The following is a 10867-nucleotide window of genomic DNA, read 5'->3' as shown; positions in this document are numbered from 1 at the left end:
AGCTTGACCACGTCTGCGAGGACCGTTTCCACACGTGGTCACGCTCAGTGCTGGGCCGGACCCCGCCCTGTGGACACAGCCCTCGGAGGGCCAGTTTCTGGAAAGAACTTGGTCACAGACATCGGGAGCCTGAACACGGCCGGCTTCAGTCCTTCTGACGGGCTCAAGTGGAGCGGTGGCCGCGTCGGTGCAGCCCTGGCCCTGGGGGGCTGGGGGGGCTGTGCGCAGACGCCGCGTGAGGCCCGCGGATAAATGGCCCCACAGAGCTTCCAACTTGGGCAAGAGACGCCTGAAACAGAGCCGGTTAAATATGGAGTTGGTTTATCTTTTCGATGGGGGCTGGGCACCTCTGTGAGGAGCGAGAGGGTAAATATTTAGGCTGCCAGCCTGCGGTTCCACGGCGGTTCCCCTCCCCGTGGCTGGGGGGACCACCCGGACCACCCACGACGGCTGGCTGCGTGTCAATAAAACTTTATTTACCCAACAGGTGGTGGGCCGGTGGCCCCGGGCTGCCCATCACCAGCGCCTGCTCTGGACCCGATGCCAGCAGACGGCGGCCGACAGGACACCACGGGCAACACCGTCCCGGCCACAGAGCCCTGGGGCTTGGGTTCCAGAGTCAGGGTGGAGACTGCTCCAGTCGGGGGTGGAGAGACGGGCTTCAGGGCCAACACGGCAGGTCCTGCCCGGGCAGCTGCCCTGTGGCCAGGCCAGGCGCGGGCCTCGTCCAGCCGGGGGCCACCTGGAGTTCCCCTGTCAGGGCGGGAGCCGGGGTGGGGTCCTGGCTCCTGGGTGGGGCGCAGCCCCAGCCCTTGTGCCCACCCTGACCTCCAGGGAAGGTGCCGGGGCAGAGGTCCCCAGAGCAGCCTCAGTCTCATCCTTGAATTGCTGTGGAGCCCTGTTGTCCTTGCCATTTAAACATGAAGAAAAATCCACAAACGACGCCGTAGGAGAAAACCCGATGGTGTGGTTCCTGGTCTCCAGCCGGCCCCTAAGTGAAGTCGGCTGGACAGGTCAGCTGAGACGGCCCTGAGCCACGGCACACCACCCCCGGCCCCGCCCGAGTGCCTGCGCAGGAGCCGGGTGAGTCCGGGCACACGCCCACTGTATGCACGTACATCTGTGTGTGCACCCATGCAGGCACGCACCAGGGTCCTGGGTGCCCACCACCGTCTCCCCTGTCGGCCCCTCTTCCTGTCTCTCCGGGGAGGGAGGGGCTCTGCGTCTGGGAGGACACGTCGTACTGCAACGTGGGCCCTGGCCTGGGCTCTCTCCGGGTCTGCGGTTCAGACTCTGGAATAACAGACATTTGCTCTCGTACATCTTCAAGTCCAAGTTCTTGGGCTCTGCGGCTCCTGCAGCCTGGAGTGGGTGTCTGGGATGGCCTGGGTGACGGAGGGCACCAGGCCATCCTCTCTGAGGAGCTGTGAGGCCACAAGGACCATGGGGTCCCCAGAGCTCCCTGTGTGGACCCTGGGTGCAGACGAGTCATGGGCAAGCAGCCCCCCACCCCCTGGGCAGAGAGCTGGCTCTGGGTGGTGCTGTCCGTCCTGGGCTCAGGATCCACCAGAGGTGGTGGGAGGTGCAGGAGTGGGGGCTTCCAGAGGGGGCTGGAGGAGTGAGGAGAGAGGGCATGAAGTTAGACTGCCAGGCACCTGCCATGCGAGGGGGCCCGTGGAGAGGCAGAAGACAGCCACAGGAGACGTGGGGGGCCAGCTGGCATGGCCCCACCCTTCATGCCCTCTGGTGCTCACCCATGGATCACCTGCACCTTGGACCACCTGGGCACTGTCAGCCCCAGGACCTTTGCACCTACTACCTCTCTGCCTGGGACGCTCTCTCCAGGTAGCTGACTTCTCATCCTCTGCTCTCAGCTCCATGGCCACTATCTCAGCTGAGAGGCCACCCGGCCTCCTCTGGTCAGTACCTTCAGCAAGTGCTCTTTGCCACCATACCTGCCCCCTTCCTCAGAGCCAGATCCCCAAGGTCTAGCTCTCAGGGCTGTATCTTGTTATAGCTTCCTCCCTGTCGGATGACGGCCCTGGGAGGGTGAGGCTCAGCCCTGTGTGGGTCACAGCCGTCTTCCTGGGGCCAGAATCTAGTAGATGCTCAATGAAGCCTGGTCCCTTTCGCTGGCCTCTCCTCCCTGGGAGGCCAGGACTTGGGGGCATTGCTGGGGTCTAAATGGTGAAAGGAAGAAGACACAGAGGGTCCAGGCTGGCCTCGGGTTGCACTTCCTGCTCGGGTTCAAAGTCAGCCCTACCAACATGAGTTCAGATTGTTCCAGAATCCCGCCCGCTAGAGCCCGTTCAAAAGGCTCCCAGCTGCTCTCAGGAAACGGCTCAGGAAGGTCTCCATTAAACACAGAAACGGGACGCAGCCAGCCAGCCAGGGCCTGGGAAAGCGCTGGCGGGCAGAGTCCCGCGGGCACCTTCCCTAGAGGCAATTCCCCAGCTGGAGGCCACCTCTCCGGGAAGCTCACGCCTTGCATGGTCCCCCTCTCTGGCTTTCCCTGTCCCTTCCCTGTTGCTTGGACAAATGTTTGGGGCCACTGCCAAGAGAGACCCTCGGCTGGGCCCTGGGTCCAACATGGATGTTCACAGGAGCCAGGAGTCTGTCTCTGGAAGGAGAGAGGAGCCAGGAGAGGAGGGCTGCCTTTCCTTCCCTGCGGAAGCCTCACTGCCCGGAGCCTTCAGCAACCTGAGCCCCCAGGAGCCTGCCCAGCCCCCGTCTCGCTCTCCTCAGCCCGCAGGGGCCCTGGTGCCCACAGTGGCCCACAGGGGACCTGCTGGTCTCCCCCAGGCACAGGCTGGTCTCGCTGCCGGGCTTCTGCCCTGGCCAAGCCACATCCCTGCAGGGTTCCAGCCTGCTCTGTCCTCCAGGCCCAGCTCAGATCCCACAGGACACCTGGAGATGAGAGACGCATCTGGTCTTATCACCTCCTCCCTGCAGGTCCCGCTCCCCCAAACAACTTCTATCTGGAAATAACGTAATGCAATTAACGTCCCGACTGCCCGATGCCCTCTGGGCTCTGGAGATTTATCGGGTCCTCTGCTGCTAGGTGCCCAGGGCGGTGTCCACTCAGAGGCCCTTGATTCAACAGGGAGGCCAGGACGCAGCCCTGAGAGCCGTGCGCCAGGCGCTGCCCCGCCCCCACCACGCTTTCTTTCTCTATTTGGATCTCAAACGGCTCCATTCCTCGCACCCCACCCCTTCCCGGGGCAGGAAAAGTTCTGCCCCTTGTGAGTGCTGCCTGCATTTACGTCACCTAGGAATTTCTTTCTCTGGCTCACTCTCTGGCACTGCCCGGCCCAGAGGCTCCAGGAAAATCGTAAACTCTGCTGAATGGCACCACGTCAGGGCGACCCCGTTGGAACGTGTCTTGTAATGTCAGAGGAACTTGGCCTTCCGCGACCCTGGGGGAGGCATCATCGCAGGGACAGCTAGCCAGCCCCGGGGACACGGTGGGGGCCAGTCTGGCTGCCTCGGCTGCCCTGGCGGTCCACGAGCACACCAGGACCCCACTGTGTCGCAGAAGACCTGGGCAAGCTTCAGCGATGCCGCCACCCTCTGAGCTTCAGTTTCCATCTGTACACGGAGGGGACACGGGGCAGGGCCAGGTGTGTCCAGTTTTGTTTTATTCTGGGGCTTTATTACCTCTAGAAAAGGTACCAGGAAGGGTCCTCCGTAAAGCAGCCTTCCCATGTGGAGCCCGGCTTTGCTAGCAGAGCCCCACCCTGGAGCCCCGCGACCTCCCCAGGAGACCCTCAGCCTCCCCAGGAGACCCTCAGCCTCCCCAGGAGACCTCCACCTCCCCAGGAGCCCTCCACCTCCCCAGCCCCTCCACCTCCCCAGCCCTTCCACCTCCCCAGGAGACCCCCACCTCCCCAGCCCCTCCACCTCCCCAGCCCCTCCACCTCCCCAGCCCCTCCACCTCCCCAGCCCTCCACCTCCCCAGCCCCTCCACCTCCCCAGGAGACCCCCACCTCCCCAGCCCCTCCACCTCCCCAGGAGACCTCCACCTCCCCAGCCCCTCCACCTCCCCAGGAGACCTCCACCTCCCCAGCCCCTCCACCTCCCCAGGAGACCTCCACCTCCCCAGGAGACCTCCACCTCCCCAGGAGACCTCCACCTCCCCAGCCCCTCCACCTCCCCAGGAGACCTCCACCTCCCCAGGAGACCTCCACCTCCCCAGGAGACCTCCACCTCCCCAGGAGACCTCCACCTCCCCAGGAGACCTCCACCTCCCCAGCCCCTCCACCTCCCCAGCCCCTCCACCTCCCCAGGAGACCTCCACCTCCCCAGGAGACCTCCACCTCCCCAGCCCCTCCACCTCCCCAGGAGACCTCCACCTCCCCAGGAGACCCCCACCTCCCCAGCCCCTCCACCTCCCCAGGAGACCTCCACCTCCCCAGCCCCTCCACCTCCCCAGGAGCCCTCCACCTCCCCAGCCCCTCCACCTCCCCAGGAGACCCCCACCTCCCCAGGAGACCCCCACCTCCCCAGGAGACCTCCACCTCCCCAGGAGACCTCCACCTCCCCAGCCCTCCACCTCCCCAGGAGACCTCCACCTCCCCAGGAGACCTCCACCTCCCCAGCCCTTCACCTCCCCAGGAGACCTCCACCTCCCCAGCCCTTCACCTCCCCAGGAGCCCTCCACCTCCCCAGGAGACCTCCACCTCCCCAGCCCTTCACCTCCCCAGGAGACCTCCACCTCCCCAGCCCTTCACCTCCCCAGGAGCCCTCCACCTCCCCAGGAGACCTCCATCTCCCCAGGAGACCTCCACCTCCCCAGGAGACCCCCACCTCCCCAGCCCCTCCACCTCCCCAGGAGCCCCTGGGGGCTTCTCAGCATGGAAAGGAACACACCACCAAATGCTCCTAGCAGGGTGCCCTGGTGGGGGTGGGGGGGGAGGTCTCAGGCTGGTGATTGGTCTGTTCGTGTCCAACCTGGTCTGGTCTCATCTGTCACTACCATTGATGTGCCTGTCATCCTCTCCTCAGCCACCATCTACCTACCAAGTCACCAGCTCCACCCTCATTTGTCCCCACACTGTCATGTCAGGGAATCCCTGGGGACCTTGTCCCCGCAGCGTCCAGGCTGTCTCCCACAACCTCCGCCTCTGAGGTGGGCAGAGGAAGGTGGCACTGGGCCTGGACTGCAGGTCCACCCCAATCTGGCTCTTCTCTTACTTCACTGAGAGAAGAGCTTCATCCTGGATCTGACATTGGGTGTTTTTGCAAAAAGCCCAGAGTCACATGCACCCAAAGTGACCATCCATACCACACTTGTGTCCATGTCGGCGCCACTTTACCACAACTGGGGCCTAACTGCATTTGCATTATGGGATAATGCAAAAAAAAAAAAAAAAAGCCTTTTCCTACTTGTAACGGAGGCATAACCCCGACCTCCTTCATGCTCACGCACCCTGCACTGCAGCCCCGTCCCAGCCTGTGAGAATCCAGCCATGTTCTCACCTAGGTCCATCAGGACATGCGGCAATGTCCATCACAGTGCTGGTTATGGTGGTGAGAGCCAAGGAGCTCCTCACAGGGACAGTGGGTGGCACGATGTGGAGATGACCACTGCAGAGGGAGGCACCAGCTGGGGACAACCTGAATGGATCTTTATACCTTTCTGGGGGAGGGGAAATAAAAGGAGCGAACACCAGAGCACTTGTGCAAATGGTGTGCACACAAAAGTGTGTGCGGCTGACACCTGTAGACACGCTGCAATGTTGTCCACTCTTCATGGGCACTAACAGTGACCGCCCGCAGGCACGAAGTTGCTACAACTGTTACAGTTGCCCAGGGCTTAGGCAGCTGGGCAGTGGCCCATGTGGTGAGCAGGATGAGCCTTGCAAACCCAGGCAGAGGGGCTTGGAGCAGTGACAGGCGGGCCCATGGGACAGAGATGGAAGGGATGCCCCGGCTGACTGCACCGGAGAGCCCTGGAGAGTGGGACTAGACGGTTAGCCTAGATGTCTGCGCAAGACTTAACAGGCCCCTGTCCCCTCTACCCTTCCGAGCCTGCACAAGACTTAACAGGCCCCTCTCCCCTTCTACCCTTCCGAGCCTCAGGCCACCTCTTGTCCTCACCACTAAGCCCTTGGTCACTCCAATTCCCGCACTTCACCCCAGTGGACAGCAGCGGCCAGAGCTCAGAGGTGTGGCCCATTGAAAATTAAGACAAGGGCAAAGAAGTGACTCATCAGGCCACCTTTCCCTGTTCTCCGCCCTCGTGATTGACAACAAGTGGGGCAGCGCTGACTGTGTGCTGGTGAGCTCAAAACCAGGAGGCCCCTGGACCTGGCCACAGCAGGATCGCCCCAGGCTCTGCTTTATAAAACACTAAGGTCCCAGAGTGCTCCGTAGGAGGCTCCGTGGGAGCAGAAGTAAAGAATCCGCAGTTCAAAAACACGAGACCGTAACTCCAGGAGTCCCGGGTGATAGCCGAGTTAGACTGGGCCTGCAGACACACCTGTGGGTCTCCAGGTGCGGGGACGGACTCACCTGCGCCCCCTGGTGGTGAGCACCAGTGCTCTCGGCCACCCCTGCTGGAGGAGCATCCCCCAGAAGCCTCCTGTGGGCGGGGCCCCGGGGCCGAGGGTGAAACCCCAGCCCAGGGGGGGGCTTCGTGACCCTGGCTTTTTTTTTAGTTGTAGATGGACACAATACCTTTATTTGTTTTGATTTTCATGTGGTGCGGGGGATCGAACCCAGGGCCTCACGTATGCTAGGCAAGCGCTCTGCCACTGGGCCACAGCCCCAGTCCTGCCCCTTGCTTTTGATCCTCTCCTGCATCTTACTGCCACGGGCACGGTCTCGTCCAAGCTTGCTGTGTCCACGGGTGCCCTGCGGGGTTCAGAGAAGGGCTCTGCCACGAGGCCCAAGCCCCTGTGGCCGGGGTGGTTCTGCTGGAGACCCTGCTCTTGTACCCCTGCACGTTGGCTCAAGCCCACCCTCAGGCCAGCTTCCTCCCCCTCATCCCTTCCCAGAGCTCTCCGATGATCCCTGAAACGGGACGGGGACTTGCCTGCACCTTGGCTCGCGGGAAGGGCTGTCTGGGCAAGGCAGACTTCTGAGTGTGTTATTCTGCACGTCGTCTCGGCAAGAGCAGAGCGTCCTCGGGAGCTCGGGTTGTGTAAATGGTCACACCCCCCCTCCAGGAACTTGGCGTCTACAGGAGCCATCGAATAGCCACACAGATAGACAGAACTAGAAATAGAAGCTCTGGGGCCTGAGGCCTGGCTGCGAGGAGGCAGCCGCACGTGCAAAGGCCCTGTGCTGTGTGTGGCAGAGCTGCTCCACAGGAAGGCTGCAAGCTCTGGTGTCCCTGGCGGAGTGACCCAGATCACACTGCTGTTTCCCCAGATGCGATGCACGCTCCTGATTTAGAGGGATCCACGAAGCCAAGAAACCTGTCAGGAGGATATCTGCTTCCTGCTGGGCTCCTCCACCCGGGCCTTGCCCCAGAACCATCACTTGGGATCTCTGTTTCCTCTCTTGTCACTAGCTCTGGGCCTCCATTCTGTTCATCAGAGAGGAGAACGCGCACCATCGCTGGATGAGAGAGGGGATGTGGGTGAACTGCCACCTAGCCCCCGGCAGGCTGGAGAGGAGAGGCTGGGGAGGACAGGCTGGAGAGGAGAGGCTGGGGAGGAGAAGCTGGAGAGGAGAGGCTGGATGGAGAGGAGAGGCTGGGGAGGAAAGGCTGGAGAGGAGAGGCTGGGGAGGACAGGCTGGGGAGGATAGGCTGGAGAGGAGAGGCTGGGGAGGACAGGCTGGGGAGGACAGGCTGGGGAGGAGAGACTGGGGAGGACAGGCTGGGGAGGACAGGCTGGGGAGGAGAGGCTAGGGAGGAGAGGCTGGGGAGGAGAGGCTGGGGAGGAGAGGCTGGGGAGGACAGGCTGAGGAGGAGAGGCTGGGGAGGAGAGGCTGGGGAGGACAGGCTGGAGAGGAGAGGCTAGGGAGGAGAGGCTAGGGAGGAGAGGCTGGGGAGGAGAGGCTGGGGAGGACAGGCTGGGGAGGAGAGGCTGGAGAGGAGAGGCTGGGGAGGAGAGGCTGGGGAGGAGAGGCCGGAGAGGAGAGGCTGGGGAGGACAGGCTGGGGAGGAGAGGCTGGAGAGGAGAGGCTGGGGAGGAGAGGCCGGAGAGGAGAGGCTGGGGAGGACAGGCTGGGGAGGAGAGGCTGGAGAGGAGAGGCTGGGGAGGACAGGCTGGAGAGGAGAGGCTGGGGAGGACAGGCTAGAGAGGAGAGGCTAGAGAGGAGAGGCTGGGGAGGAGAAGCTGGGGAGGACAGGCTGGGGAGGAGAGGCTGGAGAGGAGAGGCTGGGGAGGACAGGCTGGAGAGAAGAGGCTGGAGAGGAGAGGCTGGGGAGGAGAGGCTGGAGAGGAGAGGCTGGGGAGGAGAGGCTGGAGAGGAGAGGCTGGGGAGGACAGGCTGGAGAGGAAAGGCTGGAGAGGAGAGGCTGGGGAGGAGAGGCTGGGGAGGAGAGGCTGGGGAGGAGAGGCCGGAGAGGAGAGGCTGGGGAGGACAGGCTGGAGAGGAAAGGCTGGAGAGGAGAGGCTGGGGAGGAGAGGCTGGAGAGGAAAGGCTGGAGAGGAGAGGCTGGGGAGGAGAGGCTGGGGAGGAGAGGCTGGGGAGGAGAGGCCGGAGAGGAGAGGCTGGGGAGGACAGGCTGGAGAGAAGAGGCTGGAGAGGAGAGGCTGGGGAGGAGAGGCTGGAGAGGAGAGGCTGGGGAGGAGAGGCCGGAGAGGAGAGGCTGGGGAGGACAGGCTGGAGAGGAAAGGCTGGAGAGGAGAGGCTGGGGAGGAGAGGCTGGGGAGGAGAGGCTGGGGAGGACAGGCTGGGGAGGACAGGCTAGGGAGGAGAGGCTGGGGAGGAGAGGCTGGGGAGGAGAGGCTGGGGAGGACAGGCTGGGGAGGAGAGGCTGGGGAGGAGAGGCTGGGGAGGACAGGCTGGGGAGGAGAGGCTGGGGAGGAGAGGCTGGGGAGGAGAGGCTGGGGAGGACAGGCTGGGGAGGAGAGGCTGGGGAGGAGAGGCTGGGGAGGAGAGGCTGGGGAGGACAGGCTGGGGAGGAGAGGCTGGGGAGGAGAGGCTGGGGAGGACAGGCTGGGGAGGACAGGCTGGGGAGGAGAGGCTGGGGAGGACTGCCTGGACACTGGAGGCCTCTGGGCAGCTCCGAGTGCTGCCTGAGTCAGGAGGAGGGCGCTGGGTGCACCTTCCCTTGGGGCCACCTGCTAGGCGGGCAGAGGCGGGGTCCCCATGGGCTGGTGTCTGGGGTCTGCTCGGCCATGCCGGCCCTGCTAGGCAGGGTCAGCTCTCTGCAGGCTGGCCTGTGTCGGGCAGGATGACAGGAGGAAATGGCCACGGGGCCCGGCCGTGGGAAGGAGAAGGAGGAGGGGAGGGACAGCTCCCAGCACTAGCATCAAGCCAGGTCACCCTGCGGCCACCTCCCAGGGGTCTCCAAGAAGTGGCACACAGGGCAGTCACAGCTGGCAGAGTGGCCTCTCAGTGAGGGGACAATGGCCAGCAATGTCTGGGGCTCATTCTGGCCTGTGTTTTCTGAGGTCCCATGTCACCCCTCGGAGAGGAGACGGAGGCTGGAGAGCTGGGTTCCCACACCAGCTGGGCCAGAGCCAGCCTGCTGGACACTGTGACAGGCGGGGGTGGACTTGCTGCAGGGCTGGCTGGGAGGTGGCGGCTCAGTTATCTCCGGTGACTGGCGGAGAATCCAGGTGGCGTTCCTGGGAAGGGCAGGCCAACCGCAGGCGTGTGGGCAGGGGTCAGTGTGGCCATGCCTTCCTCCACCGGCCTCCTGCAGCCCTCTCCTGACACCGCCCAGCAGAGCCCTGAGACGGGGGTGCTCCCAGGTCTCCTGGGCATTTGAGGAGTCAGTAGAGAAAGAGCCGGGAAGGGCTCCTTTCAGGCTGGTCCCAGGGGAGTCCAGGTGGCAGCCAGGACTGGACCGACAGAAGCAGGCCAGGGGGACTTGGAGAGTCAGCCAGAGAGCAGAAGGCTCAGGCCCTGCTGGGAAGGAGCCAGCTCAGGTCCCCTGCCCCTGCGCCTCGGCCGGGAAGAGCTGAGTCGCCCACACGCCCTGTCCCTCGTCCCTGCCTGGAGGCCCGCAGACTAGCGCCCTGAGCGTGGCTGGGGCGGGTCAGCATTTGGTGTTGGCCCTGCTCCCCACACTGGAGCTCCTGCCCACTGCCCTGGCCTGGGGGACAGATCCCAGCAGTGACCGTGGCCAACAGGTTCCCTCGTCCCCAAGGGCCAAGGAAGCAGAGGGAGGGCCCTGGAGAGCAGGTGGGCTCCGGCTCGCTGCCTGCCCAGGGCGGCGCTGTCCGCTCACCTCCTTCACCTTCCTTGAAAAGTCTGACCAAGACCGTGGGGTTGACTCGCCGCAGGGCAGAGCTCAGGGGAAGCGGGGTATTTGTGAACCCCAGCTCGGGGACGGGGACGCCTGCCATCCACGGTCTGTGTGTCGGAAGGGAACGCATGTCCACGTGGGGACCTTTGTCTCAGGACATCAGCAGTCGGAAACCTGACAGGAAAAGGCATCTCCCAGGAGAACGTCTATTCACGTCCATCGGAAACGGCCACCACCGGCCCTCCGCGCAGCCTGGGCCACGGGGTGGAGGAGCCAGCGGCAGGGCAGGGACAGGGCAGCCGCGTGCTCACTCACTCAGCCACAAACACCTCTGAGCACCTGTGTCCCGGCTCTCCTCGATGCGGGGACACTCAGCAGGCGCCTGCGTGGGGCTGACCAGGAGCTGGCGAGAGGACGCGGGTGCTGCAGACAGCAAGTGGGTGGGTGGGTGGGGGAGCAGGGCTGGGCCGAGGGGCAGGGACAGGAGGCAGGGGT

The sequence above is a fragment of the Ictidomys tridecemlineatus genome, chromosome 15 (assembly GCF_052094955.1).
Source record: "Ictidomys tridecemlineatus isolate mIctTri1 chromosome 15, mIctTri1.hap1, whole genome shotgun sequence".
In the NCBI taxonomy this organism is placed as follows: Eukaryota; Metazoa; Chordata; class Mammalia; order Rodentia; family Sciuridae; genus Ictidomys; species Ictidomys tridecemlineatus.
Note: the sequence above shows the minus strand (reverse complement) of the source record.